The sequence below is a fragment of the Microtus oregoni genome, unplaced genomic scaffold, assembly GCF_018167655.1.
Source record: "Microtus oregoni isolate MIOR12 unplaced genomic scaffold, Mior012 000034F_ref0000314, whole genome shotgun sequence".
Taxonomy (NCBI): Eukaryota; Metazoa; Chordata; class Mammalia; order Rodentia; family Cricetidae; genus Microtus; species Microtus oregoni.
The window spans coordinates 7,438,043-7,451,055 of NW_024543093.1; the positions used below are offsets into that span (position 1 = coordinate 7,438,043).

Below are 13,013 nucleotides of genomic sequence, written 5' to 3' on the forward strand. Positions count from 1 at the left end.
CTCTTTCATTTACACTTCCGCTCATTACAGAGGGAGAAATGTAATAGACCTTCCGAAGGGGAGCAGGTGACTCTGCATGGGTCTTGATTGAATTTCAGTGGCCAGACGGTCCACCAAAGACTTTGATTTTAGCCGCGACATAATTATTAAATTTCTTTAGTGGGGGGAGGGGAAGAGAGGGCACACACTCTTGATTTGTAAATCCCCAAGGAGTGCTCACATCCATTCGATAGCATATTTCTGGAGGGGGATTTTCTCCTGTAAACACTCATTTCACGTTCTCCAAAATGACGGTATAGCTGACTGCAAACACTTGCTGAATTTTCATTATCTCCTTTTAAGTGGGTGTCTATTCAATTGTTAAAAGGCTTCCATAACCTTGTGGTCTAGCAGTCCTTGTGGTGGGCCGCAAGTTCACATGGTGAATGTTGGAAGTCGTAATAAAGTGTTAGACTGAGTCCTGCAGGAGTTGTGAACCATGACACTCAGTTTCGCCCTTCATACAGAATGGCTTACAAACGATTCCTTTCTCCTCTTCTAATTTCCACACCCTGAGCCACCCCTGCCTCTGGTTGCTCAGCATAGCTGGTAGCTCCCTGTCCCCATCCTCTGGGCCTGGACAAGCCCATCTCCTTCCCTCTCCAGCTCACTAGCCTTCTGAGAAACCTGGCACATCACTGTACCCTGACCCTCAGTGACCCACTGTCGGCGGTGGAAGCAGAGGGGGTATAGGCTACCTTCAGTGCTGTGTGCAATGATTCCTGGGGGTTGGGAGGAGAGGGAAGGGGGAGCAGGGGGAGGGCCAAGGTCCCCTGAAACCCAGCACTCCTCTCTATGATGTGTAACATGATGACACCTCTAATGGCATTTGGGTTTGGTGCATGCCTGCTCCAGGGGAAGCCCAGAGATGGGGACTCTGAGTCTATCCCGACTCTGATTCAGCAATGGAGTTTTTTTCCTTGCTCCAGTGTGCTGTGTCACCCTTAGGGGAAAGGTAGCACAGTGGCTTCCTGGCATCTTCTGAACCACACCCTGGGCAACTGCTTGCCCCTTTGAGCAAATGTTCTGTTCCTCTGAGCTGTGAAATTTCACAACGGGTCAATAGCTGGTGTGTGTGTGGGTCTTCCCACAGTATGTGATTACCTTTCTCTGAGATGGCTCAAACAAACTCAGTACTGGTTAGACTGAGTGTTGGGCTTTCTTTTTCATCAGTGTTTTGGGAATTGCTTCTGAAGCAGTCAATGGAGGGACTGAGTGAGGTTCAGATTCTGTGTGGTCTGAGAAGAAACCCAGAGGAGCTCAGCTTGGCTGCAGAGGAAAGCCAGGATGAGACTGGAGGAATGAGGGGGAGGATCCCTCAGGCAAGTTAGAGAGGGACTGAGAGGCAGAACACCGACCTCTAACGTTCCTGCCCCACAGTGGGGGTGGCCCTGTGGATCTGGACAGGGCCAGAGGGTCTGGACTTGAAGGCCCAGGGGATGGTGGTGGAAATGTGAGCGTGGAGAATGTGCAGGGTTAGACTGGGGTGGTAGAAGGACACACCAGTGACTGCTGGCAGGAACCAGAAAGGGACACCCTGGCTGGACTAGAGATGGGCAAGGAGCTGCTTAGGGAGGTTCCCTCTCCTTGTCCTTTGGGTGGGAGCCCATTGTCCTTCATTCATGTTCCTGTAGTAAAATATCTTGACAAAACAGCAACCTAAGGGAGAAAGCATTTGTTTTAGTTTACAACTTCAGAGGATAGACTGTCACTGCAGGCAAGTCACAGTGGGAGGGGCTTCAAGCATCCAGTCACATGATACCCAGAGTCAAGAGCAGGGAGGGAATGCTTGCTTGGTACACGGTTAGCTTTCACTACTCTTTTGTATCCAGACCTGGGGGTGGTGCCACCCACTTTCATATCAATTAAGGCAATCAAGATGCTCCCTCATAACATGCCCACAGGATAACACACCCACAGGATAACACGCCCACAGGATAACATGCCCACAGGCTGACCTGACCTAGTCAGTCTCTCCTTGAGGCTCCACATAGTGTCAGGTTGGCAATTAAAAACTAGCGCCATCCCAGCCACGGAGCCAGCGTTGTCACCAGAAGCCGAGGAGTGGGTCCAGATTGGAAGATGGTCATTGTTCTCAGGACTGGTTCGTCTAGCAGGGGGTTTTACTCACTTACAAACACAGAGGTATATTCTAGTGTGTGTGTGTGCGTGTGTGTGTGTGTGTGTGTGCGCGCGCGTGTGTATGTGTTCACATGTGTGGGCACATTGAATCTGCGTGCATAGGCCTGAGGTTGATATTAGGTGTTTTCCTTCACGCTCTCTACCTTATATACTGAGATGATCTCTTACAAGACCCAAAGCTCTCAGAGCCACTCAGCCTGACTAGTCGGCTTGCCCTGGGGCTTCCCCATCTCTGCCTCTCTGCCTCCCACATTTAACCTATGCAGCATTTACATGGGTACCAGGGATCTGAACCCTGGTCCTTGTGCGGCAAGCCCTTTACCTGCAGAGCCATCTCCCCAGCCCCTGAGATCGCCTCTTCATAACACAGTTTTACAATGTTGTTTTCTTGTGAGTGCTGTAGTAGCAATTTGCTTTCTCTTCTGGCCAAGTGGATTGAGCGTCACCAGGCATTGGTGGTTTTGAGCAAAGGACTTTCAGCTACAGCCCCCTTCCCTGGGGTGGCCCCTGTGCAGCCTGGCCCTGCAGCCTCCAGTGTGGTCAGATCTGGCTCCCAGCAATGACTGTGAATACAGAGGCTTGTGGATCCAGTGTGGTCAGATCGGGTCCCCAGCAATGACTGTGGAACACAGAGGCTTGTGGATCTCTTTACGTGTGGTCCTTGGCAGGTCAACTGAACACCCCCAACCCTACCCATTGCTGCTGGTGGTTTATTGTTTAGATCGAACCATGATTGCCCCAAATGCACAGCCTACCCAAAATGACTATTTGGTCATATTCTTCACTTCAGGTCAGTGGCAGGGTCTGGATGCTCAGTCAGGGCAGAACGATGCAGGGCCAGTACTGTAGGCTGAAGACTCCCCCATCATTATAACTATCATTAGGAAGAAAGCCACTAAATTTGTTAGAACAGCACAGGCAGGACCACAGAAGGAGCCTTTTAACTGGGGGTCCTTGCTGATTAATCTGTATACATTGATGGAAGTTTCTCATAAGGTAACCCATGGCTTTGTGACCACCCCCCTTGACAGACAAGATATAAGGGCTGTAGGGGTTCTTTCCCAAGCTTCAAGCAGGGCAACGGAAATAAGATGTTTTACCGTGTAACTTGGAGCCAGCGTCGTGGTAACTCTCCAAAGACTGGCAGCTGGTGCGGTTATTAGCACATTGCCATCTGCTTCAGTCCTCCCCGCTGGGAGTTTCATCTGATCCTTTTAGTTTTGGGGAGCCTTCTCTCACCTGGGAGATGCCTCCAGGCTGAGGAACGGGTCCAGAGATGGCATTGCTCATTGCCACGGAGAACCCTCTGAGGGAGGACTTGGAAACCGGTGTGGGTCCCACCCTGTAGATGTCACGTGTGATACCCTACAGCCACACTCTGAGGGTTTCATCCTCATTGAGTTTGTCCCTCCTGGAGCACTGAGCGTTGGCCACTGTAGGACACAGGGAAAGATCCATGGCATTTCACCTAGTGTGTCAACTCAGAGTTGAGTGAATTTTGCATATGCTTCATGCAGGTCTTTTGATTATACGTGACAGAGATACTGTTTTGATGGCAGGGAATTGGCTGACTCATGTCATTGCAAGGTTATACAGTAAGGCTAGTGGCTCGGGGCCACTGGTGGAAACATCCGACTTGTGGCAAGGGATTTTTGAGGGAGGTTGGGTCATGAACTGCAACTTGGAAGTTGAATTAACAGTGACGATTTTTCTGGAAACCCTGACAAGTGGCCCAGCCCAAGCAGGTTTAGGTTGAAGAGAGGAAGGGAGAGGAGCTGTGTTCTAGCCGCTTACTGGGAGTCACCAGGGTGCTTTGACAGGAAGGCAGTGTTGGCACGGTGTCCCTGAGACCTGGTACGGTGGTGTCAATGAGAATGTCCACCATAGGCTCATATGTTTGAAAGCTTTGTCCCTAGTTAGTGGAAGTGTTTGGGAATGATTAGGAGGTGTGGCCTTGTGGGACGTGGATTACTGGGGTGAGAATTGAGGTTTTAAAAGCTCGGGCTGGCCCCAGCCTCACTCTCTTTGCCTGCTGCCTTCAGGTCAGGATGTAAAGCTCTCATCTCATCATCGATGGTGCTACTGCCCCAGCACCACTCCTGTCTGCTTCCCGTCATGATGGTCATGGACTAACCATCTAACAGAATAAGAAAGTCCCCCGTTAAATACTTTATTAACACTGCCTTAGACATTGTCTTAGTCTGTGATCTAGTGCTGTGATGAGACACCATGACCACAGCAACTTTCATTAAGGAAAACGTTTAATTGGGGCTGGCTTACAGTTTCAGAGGTTCAGTCGGGTCAGTTCATTATCATCATGTCAGGAAGCATGTCAGCCTGCAGGCAGACGTGATACTGGAGAAGTAGCTGGGAGTGCTACGTCCATATCTGCAGGCAGCAGGGGGAGAGAGAGAGAGAGAGACGGAGACAGAGAGAGACAGAGAGACACTGGGTCTAATTTGGTCTCTAGAAACCCCAAAGCCACCCCCAGGGACACACAACAAGGTCATACATATCTCCTCCAACAAAGCCACGCCTCCTAATCCTTCTCAAGCAGTTTCACTTCCGGATGAGCAAGCAGCCAGACACATGAGCTTACAGGGGCCATTCTTAGCCAAATTTCCTCATCACAGCAATAGAATCGTATCTCAGCTTGCTCTCCTCATGGCCTCTGCTCTCCCAGATCATCCATCATTCTTGGGCAACTCCCTGTCACCACGGCAACTCTGGGCTTGCATCCTCTTGGCTATGGTGGGAAGCAAGGGTCTCTTTTCAGATGGCTCCTAGGAATGGCCACGAACACTACTGCTTGTGTCTAGCTCGCCTCACCCCTCACGGACCACCAGGCTCTGTGTGGGTCTGAGTTGCAGACCCTGGGCATGGGGCTAAGGATGCGCATTGAGAGAATGATTAAAGCGTGAATAAATGAGGGACCAGTGAGTGGGCTGCTAGGACCAATTTGGATTTTGAGACAGGTAAGACCGAGGGAGACAAATACACTTTTGGCTTCTGTGGATCTAAAATCCTCTAGTTCGACTGTAGTAGGAGCTGTGGGGCTGCATTCTGCCACCCAGCTCCCGCCGCCGGCTAGCTTATGCCCCGAAATAACAACACACAAACTGTATTCATTTAAACACTGCTGGGCCCATTTCTATCTAGCCTCTTCTCGGTTAACTCTCGCACCTGGACTAGCCTATTTCTAATCATCCATGTAGCACCCCAAGGTGCGCTTACCAGGAAGATTCTAGCCTACGTCCATCCTGGGTCGGAGCTGAATCGCGTCTGTCTGCCTGGGAGCGAGGCATGGTGTCTCTCTGAGGGGTCTGCCCCCGAGAGGAGAGCTGTCGAGTCTGAGCTCACTTCCTCTTCCTCCCAGCATTCTGTTCTGTTCACTCTACCCACCTATGTTCCAACCTATGAGGGCCAGCCAAGCAGTTTCTTTATTTTTTTAACCAATGACCTTCCTCCATCATTCGACATCCAGGGAAGGCAAAACATCAGTCACATGACCTCTAGTGCTGACACACTTATCATCTGGTAGTGAATCCCAGACTTGGCCCCGTGTGTTAATTATTTACTAGGCCAGTGCAGCATCCACTATATCTTAAGCTTCTGGATTTTGCTTTTTCTTGCATGTCTCAGGCCAGGAGTGGGCTCAGGTGTATTGCAGAGGACGACTGGGGACATCAACAGGCAGAGCTATTAACCTTGGAGGTGGGAAAAAGCCTGACCAGAGTCCCTATGAGATGGTTCAGATGTAAATTACCACGTGTTAACATCTAGCAGTGGGGGTGCAGCACCGTACAGAACATTAAAGCAGTGCCGATTCAACCGTGTTGCTTCAAGGGCCTGGTTCCCAGACCCTGGCTGATAGTTCTCTTCATCCCTGGTGGCACTGTGGCTCACCCTTCAATGTCACCCTTACCATTATAATCACTTCTCTTCTGGCTCCGAATAGAAGATATTGTACTACAAGTGGTGTGACCCATCCCATCCTGGCTACCATTTCCGCCAAGCTGGGTAGGGTATGTCCCTGTGGCAGGCAGCCTCCTCTGACGTCAGCGAATGTGTGCTATTACCTGTTGTGAGGTGTTTGTACTCTGCGCGAAGATACATTGTTGTGATTGGTTTAATAAAGAGCCACATGGCCAATGGCTAGGCAGCAGAGATAGGTGTGACGTCTGGGCAGAGAGAGGAAACTTGGAAGGAATCTAGGCATGAGAGGAGCTGCCAACAAGATATGGAGGGACTCAGGCATACAGAATGACAGAAGGGCAAAAAGCCAAGAGGCAAAATGTAGATTCATATAGATGGAGTAATTTAAGTTATAAGAGCTAGTGGGACAAGCCTAAGCCAAAGGCGAGCTTTCATAATTAATAATATCTTCTTGCCATTATTTGGGACAAAGACTCATTGCAGTAACCCGTTTGAGGAAGTGGCCGTGTGCACACACCCCCTTCTCTCCATCTCCCGCCTCCACTTTCCTTTCTTCTCTGTGGATCTTGAGTGGCAAGTCCCTGTTTCACACATGCCACCATGGAGTATTGAATTAAGATCTGAGTCACCAATTTATCATCTTGACATCAAGCACACAGGCTAAGAAGTTCGTGTAAGAGGACTCCCGTAATCACGCGGCAGCGTCTCAGATTGATCTCTATAGAATTTTTCTATTACTCAGCTGCCAAGCCAATACCTGGGAATTTCCCTCATGGCTGTCTTTCCTTCAAGTCCTAATCCATCAGCAAGTCTAATCAATTTCACATCCTTCGGGTCTCCTGAATTGCCTCTTGCTTGGGTTTCCTAGCCAAATTGCCTACTTTGTCTTTTCTGTCTTCTGTTTTCTTGCCTCTCATCCATTTTCCACGCTTGAGCCAGTAAGAGTCCACTAAACCCCAAACCTGTCAGGGTGACATCTTTCCTGGGTTTTCACCCATGACCTGTTTCTTGCCTCTCTCCACACCCTGAGCATCCTTCTGAGCATCCTTCTGAGCCTCTTTAGAAAGTCATTACAGAGAAGGGGGTAGCTGACAGAGGGCCGCTAGGGTGGTTTTGATTTCGAAGCCTTCTGGATTTGTTCCTGCAAAGCATTGGAGACCTGGGCCGTGCTGGCCTCTGAAGCTGTCTGGTATTGGCTGTTTTGGGGAGGGGCAGGAGGAGGACCTGCGACTTCTAATCACCTACGTCTGCATTGAGTTAGTTTCCAAGGCTTTCCCCCAAAAGGCCAGGCAGTGGCGTGACTCTCCTCTGCCCCGCATGGGTCCTCTCTTCTTTATATCTTGTTTATCTTTGCAGATAAGCTCCACACAGCTCTTGGCTTACCTCAGCGTTAGCTCCACGACTCTAGTAAGTATTCGCATTCATGTGTCTAACAAGGCGGGGATAACTGCATCCACACAGATCACCCTCAGAATGTAGTGGGCGGGAAAAAAAAACACTCAAAAGTTAGTTCTTAGTTGGGTATAGCTTTGGGAGGTTGAGACAGGAGGATTGCCCCAAGTTTAATGCCGGTCTAAGATACATAGTGAGCTACAGGCTCATCCCTCACTCACCACCACAATAAAAAAGACTTGGAACTTAGATCTTATTCTAGTTACAGTTACTCAGCTTAACCTTCCTATATGTTCCAGATGTGATGACCATATATTTTTTTGAAATCAGCAGTGAAGAAGCTCCCAGGCTGCTCCTGGTTCTTCAAAATTCTCCCTCAGTGACACGATTAGATTTCAATTCTATTACTACAGTAACATGATAAAAAATAAACTAAAAAATTGTTAGTAGGAATCCAGCTGGGGAGGGACAGTGGGTAGGTATACACACACACACACATACATACACATACACACAGAGACACACACACATAGAGACACACACAGAGGCACAAACACACAGACACACACACACAGAAACACACAGAGACACACACAGAGGCACACACACAGACACACACAGAAACACACAGAGACACACACAGACACACACAGAGACACACACAGACGCATACATACAGACACACAGATACACACATACAGACACACACACGCACACATACAGAAACACACACACAGACACAGACACACACACACAGAAACACACAGAGACACACACAGACACAGACACACAGACACACACACACAGACACACACATGGATAGATGCCATGCTGTGACAGACTGGGTGTCTTGAAAAGCACTATGGTTCTTTGGTTTCCTAAGTTCAATCCCTTCTGCCCCTTACAGATTGATAATCATATTCTTGGCAATTAGTATTCCCCAAGGATTAATGTTTGCCACCAGCTTTAATGTTAGAATATTCATTATGCTAATAATGTTATAGCAGGCATCTGATGTATATTTATGCCCGAGAAGACATGGTAATTCCATGTGACTGGCTTGGGAGCAGGTAGGCCAGGCAGTTCGTGAAGCATTCTTTTCCTAATTGGCAGAGACAGGAAGGAGGAGGAGTTGGCATCCAGCAGAGAAAGAACATGCTGTGTGTCCACAGTGGTGCAAGTCGAAGCATGTATTCTGTGACTCCCGGAAGTCAAGTCTTCTTGTTCAGCTTTCAGTTTTTTTATTTAGGATTATACCAGGATCTTGTGCACACCACATAAACATTCTACCACTGTGTAGAACCCCAGCCCCTTAATTGACTTTTTTTTTTAAAGGTGTGTTTTGCTCGTGTCTGTGACTGTATGGTGTGTATGTGTGTGTGCACATTTGCGTGTGTGTGTGAGTAGATGGGAGGGCTGAGCCATCCTCAGACCCTCCAGCTTCTCCTGGACGCCAGGGTCTCACTCCGTAAGCCAGGGTCTCTCTCGGGTGAATTGACAGCTTGAGCTCATGGCTTGCCTGGCTAGCTAGCCAGCTCTTCGGATCCCATCTCTGCTTTCCAAGTGCTAGAGTTGCAGGTACCTTATCCACATGGACTTTCCACAGAAGCTGGGGATCTGAACCCAAGTCATCAAGCTTGCAAGGTGAGGAGTGCCTTACCTTCTGAGCCATCTCCTGTGCTTCCACCCCTTTATTTTATTTTGGGACAGTGTCCTGTTAAGTTTACTCAGGCTGGCCCTGAGCTCAATCTGTAGCCCATGTCAACCTTGAACTTGTGATGCTTGGGCCTCAGCCTGCAGCCGTCTGCGCCATCAGGTTTGACTAAGTCCCAGGGCTCGCACCAAGGCTCCTCCTGCAATGTGAGTCAAGCCCAAGGCTGCTCTGTCTAAGGCAGAAGAGGACCCGGGATAACCCATCTCTGCCCCTTTCCCATTTTCATCCTTTTGGAGTTTAAAATGGAGCATCTAGTTGTCAGTTTTGCCATGAAATCGCAAGCTTTCATTAAGACAGAGGGCGAGGCGAGCACAGAGTCCCCCACATCTCTGTTTGCTCTTGGTGAAGGAGGAAGAGATGTCTTCCTCGGAACACAGCCGAAGAAGACAGCTTCATTAGTGTGGCCAACTTCTCAGGAGCAGAACTGGGGCACGGCTGTGGTGGTTTTGACAGGTTGGGAACATATAGATTCTTCACACCCCATGAACTTAGGGTGAAGGGAGAGATGGGGGAGGAGCCAGGAGGCTCCCTGAAGATCGTGGCAACGTCTTCATGGAGTTACTCTGAAAAACAGCCCTCTGCCTCCTCAGGTTCTGAACAGGTGAGCTGCAGAGGTAGACCCAGCAGGGAGAGCCTTGACTGGATGTTGGGAGCCCATGAACTCCTCCTCCCAGTCCCCTGACCTGTAAAAAGGGGTGTGTGTCAGGTGCCAGTGACGGAAGCCCAGGGAATGGTGTTTAAGTTCCTCTCTGTTCTTCCCTGAAGAACAGCTTGCTCTCCCAGGGAGGAGCAGGGCAGCCAGAGCTAATGGCTTCCCCACCCTAGCAAAGGACACAGCAGCGAGAGCTGTCCACTCTGAGTGTCCAGGCACGAGTTTCTCAGGGAAGGGCCTGCTTACAGCTGATCTGTAGCATGGACGGGAGAGAGTCTCGAACACTGGGTGGATGAGAGTCGTCACTGAATCCAAGAGTTAGCTCAGGGACATGTGCCATTTTTATCTGTTATATAAGTGTTTTCTCTCAACTAAGGTTTGCCTCTTTCCCTATATCCACCCCCACCCCCCACTTTTTTTTTTTTTTTACAAAAAAAATATTTTCCTCATACTTGTGTTGTCTCTCAATGCTGCTTCTGACTTCTTCCCTTGGGTGGATGCAGACACTCAGTAGCTACAGGACTTTATTCAGAGGGCAGGGTGACCATCAAGGTTTAAAGGAGGTCTTTATACACCACTGTCTAGGAGGAATACATTCGTTACTCCCCCAAAACACATGCTCAGGCGAAAAGAAACGCTATTTGAAACATTGCAATTCATTACATAATCCTTGACCATAATGAACCTGACCACTAACAGGTAGCCAGATAGGTGAGATACACAAAACAGAAAAACAACAAGCCAGCCCCAACAACCGCTGTTGCTAACTCTAACTAAGGTGAGACAGAAACAGAAGCTTCTGGGAGTAAAGAAGGAAGTAGGTGGCAAAACAAAAAACGAGGGTGATAATTGTCATCACGGTTTTCCCTTCTCGTTCAGCTGTGGGGCTCTTGGCAGTGGAAGGAAAGCCAGGATATATATGGACACGGAGAAATACAGTTTATCATGAGAAAGAATGGTTTCCCTTCAGAGGTAGGCACAATTACAGTCACCCTTTCTGGGACCACATTCAGACTACATGTATGAATTTTCCTATGACACTTTTAAAGAATTGGGTTATATTCAGTATATATGAGGATGTCCGAGATTTTATATAAATACCTCAGGGGCTGGAGAGATGGTTCAGCGGTTAAGAGTACTTTCTGCTCTTCCAGAGTTCCTAAGCTCAGTTCCCTGCCCCTGTAAGGGGCAGCTCATGACAGCCGATGCCTCTAGCTCCAGGGGATCCAATATCTTCTTCTAGCCTCCACTGGTCTTTGCATATACATGGGGTATAAACACATAGACACATACACATAAGTGAAAATAAAATGAACCTAAAGAAAAATCTCAGAACTGTATAGGGGATCTATAGAAGACATTTTCTTCAGCAAGAGACTACACATGACAGATTTGAGTGACACCTACTGATGGGAAACAAAGTTGTACCATCAGTGTCTAGCTCAAAAAGAACTTCTTGCCAGTCTAGCTCTGGTTCCAAACATAGACTTCATTGTGGGGGACCTGTGCGAGGAGGGGTAACTGGTTTTAGAAGATACCTTTGCCTGTATTTATGATAGTTGGGGTCCCGTTGGGCTAAGTTTTATGCTCTTGTCTGTCAGTGATTCCCCATCACCACGTGTGACAACAGGCCATGTTCCCCTCCTGAAATGCAATATGTACTGATATCCTGCAAATATCACTTCCAGGGAGGCTTTGATCTCACCCAGATTGGGAGCTCGTCTTCCATGCCCATGCCCGCCCCCCACCTTCAGAAGTCTCACCTGTCTGCACAAACCTTCTCACTCAGTAATCAAGTATCTGACAGACAGGCCCAGTCTAAAGGCCCATGACCCTTAGCAAACAGCGAATGGGTCTACTTAGGTCAGTTCAGTGGGCTGACACGGGATCTCGAGTTTGATGGCATGTTTAGGGCAAGTGCAATTTCTATGGGAGTCTGAGGTCTAAACTTTTCAGGACTCTCATCATGGAATTATTTCACCTTTCATCCACAAAAACCTCAAATATTGGCGATGTTCAAAGATCCCACCAGGAAGTCTGTGATGTTCCCGAATGTTTAGTAAGAGCACAAACAATTCTAGGTAAAGGGGATGCAGCCAAAAGACGAGCTTCCCACTTCTGCAGGGTCCACAGTCCTTCGCAGGACCAAACAATAAGGTAAACTGAGCCAGCTATAAATAGCACCAGGACAGTGTTAGAACCCCAGGACCTTAGGAATGGCTGGGCTGGGAACAAGAGTTCATCTAAGTGTGAGGGCTGTGGAACTTGTTGCAGGAGGAGGGGCTTTGGCGTAGGAACGGTGAAGGAGAAGCAGCCGGAGCGTTTTCTGTAGGATGTGTGTATCCTCAGGACAGTCAGGAGGTAGGTGTGTATGATACAAAAGGAAGACCAGTGTGGCCCCTGTGGGGAGAAGTCCTAGGGCACAAGAAGAGGGTGGGGAGCAGGAAGATCCCCTACCTACAGTTCATGCCGTGCCAGGAACTCACTAGAAGACTTTAAGCAGGAGGACATTAGTCGCTGGGTAAAGAATACCTGGATAATATCAGTGGGAAGGATGGAGGCTGATGGAGGAGGGGAGTGCCATAGTGTGGAAATGGCTGATGACTGGGAGAGCCAAGCCTTGAGGACCAGATGGGAGGTGGGGTAGGGGAAGCAGAGTCTGTGACAAGACCTGTTGTTCCTTGGAGTCTGCCTCTGCAGGTGGGGCTTCTTCAGGAAGCCATGGCCTTCTAGGCAAGGAGATGAGCCGCTTGACGGATGTAATAGTTAATACTCTTAACTTGAAGGGATTTAGTGTCACCATGGGAACACACCTCTGAGCAAGTCTATGAAGCTGTTTCCAGAAAGGTCTAACTGAAGAGGCAAGGCCCACTCTGAGTGGTGGGTGACATTAACAAGGGACTGAGGTCCTAGAGAGAGAAAGTGGGTGGAGCCACAGCATATCCTCCTCTTTGATGCTTCCCAACTACAATATGCCACGCCAGGCGACCGCTGCCATGTTTTCTCCTGACCTCTGGAGTGCCGAGATTACAGGCATATGCTAGCACACTCAGTTTGTGAGGTGCTGAGCTCCGAACCCAGGGGGTTAGTGTGTGCTGGGCAAGCACTCTACCAGGAGAACTACATCACCAGTCCTGT

General features: G+C 48.9%; 1 long non-coding RNA gene across 1 annotated transcript; it reads left to right on the plus strand.

Moving 5' to 3' along the window:
• The first annotated feature begins 2,116 nt into the window (after positions 1 to 2,116).
• LOC121432350 lies at positions 2,117 to 8,770 on the plus strand. Its single transcript, XR_005972191.1, has 3 exons — positions 2,117 to 2,184; positions 7,474 to 7,524; positions 8,623 to 8,770. It is a non-coding gene; the product is annotated as an uncharacterized LOC121432350 (long non-coding RNA).
• The last annotated feature ends 4,243 nt before the right edge of the window (positions 8,771 to 13,013 follow it).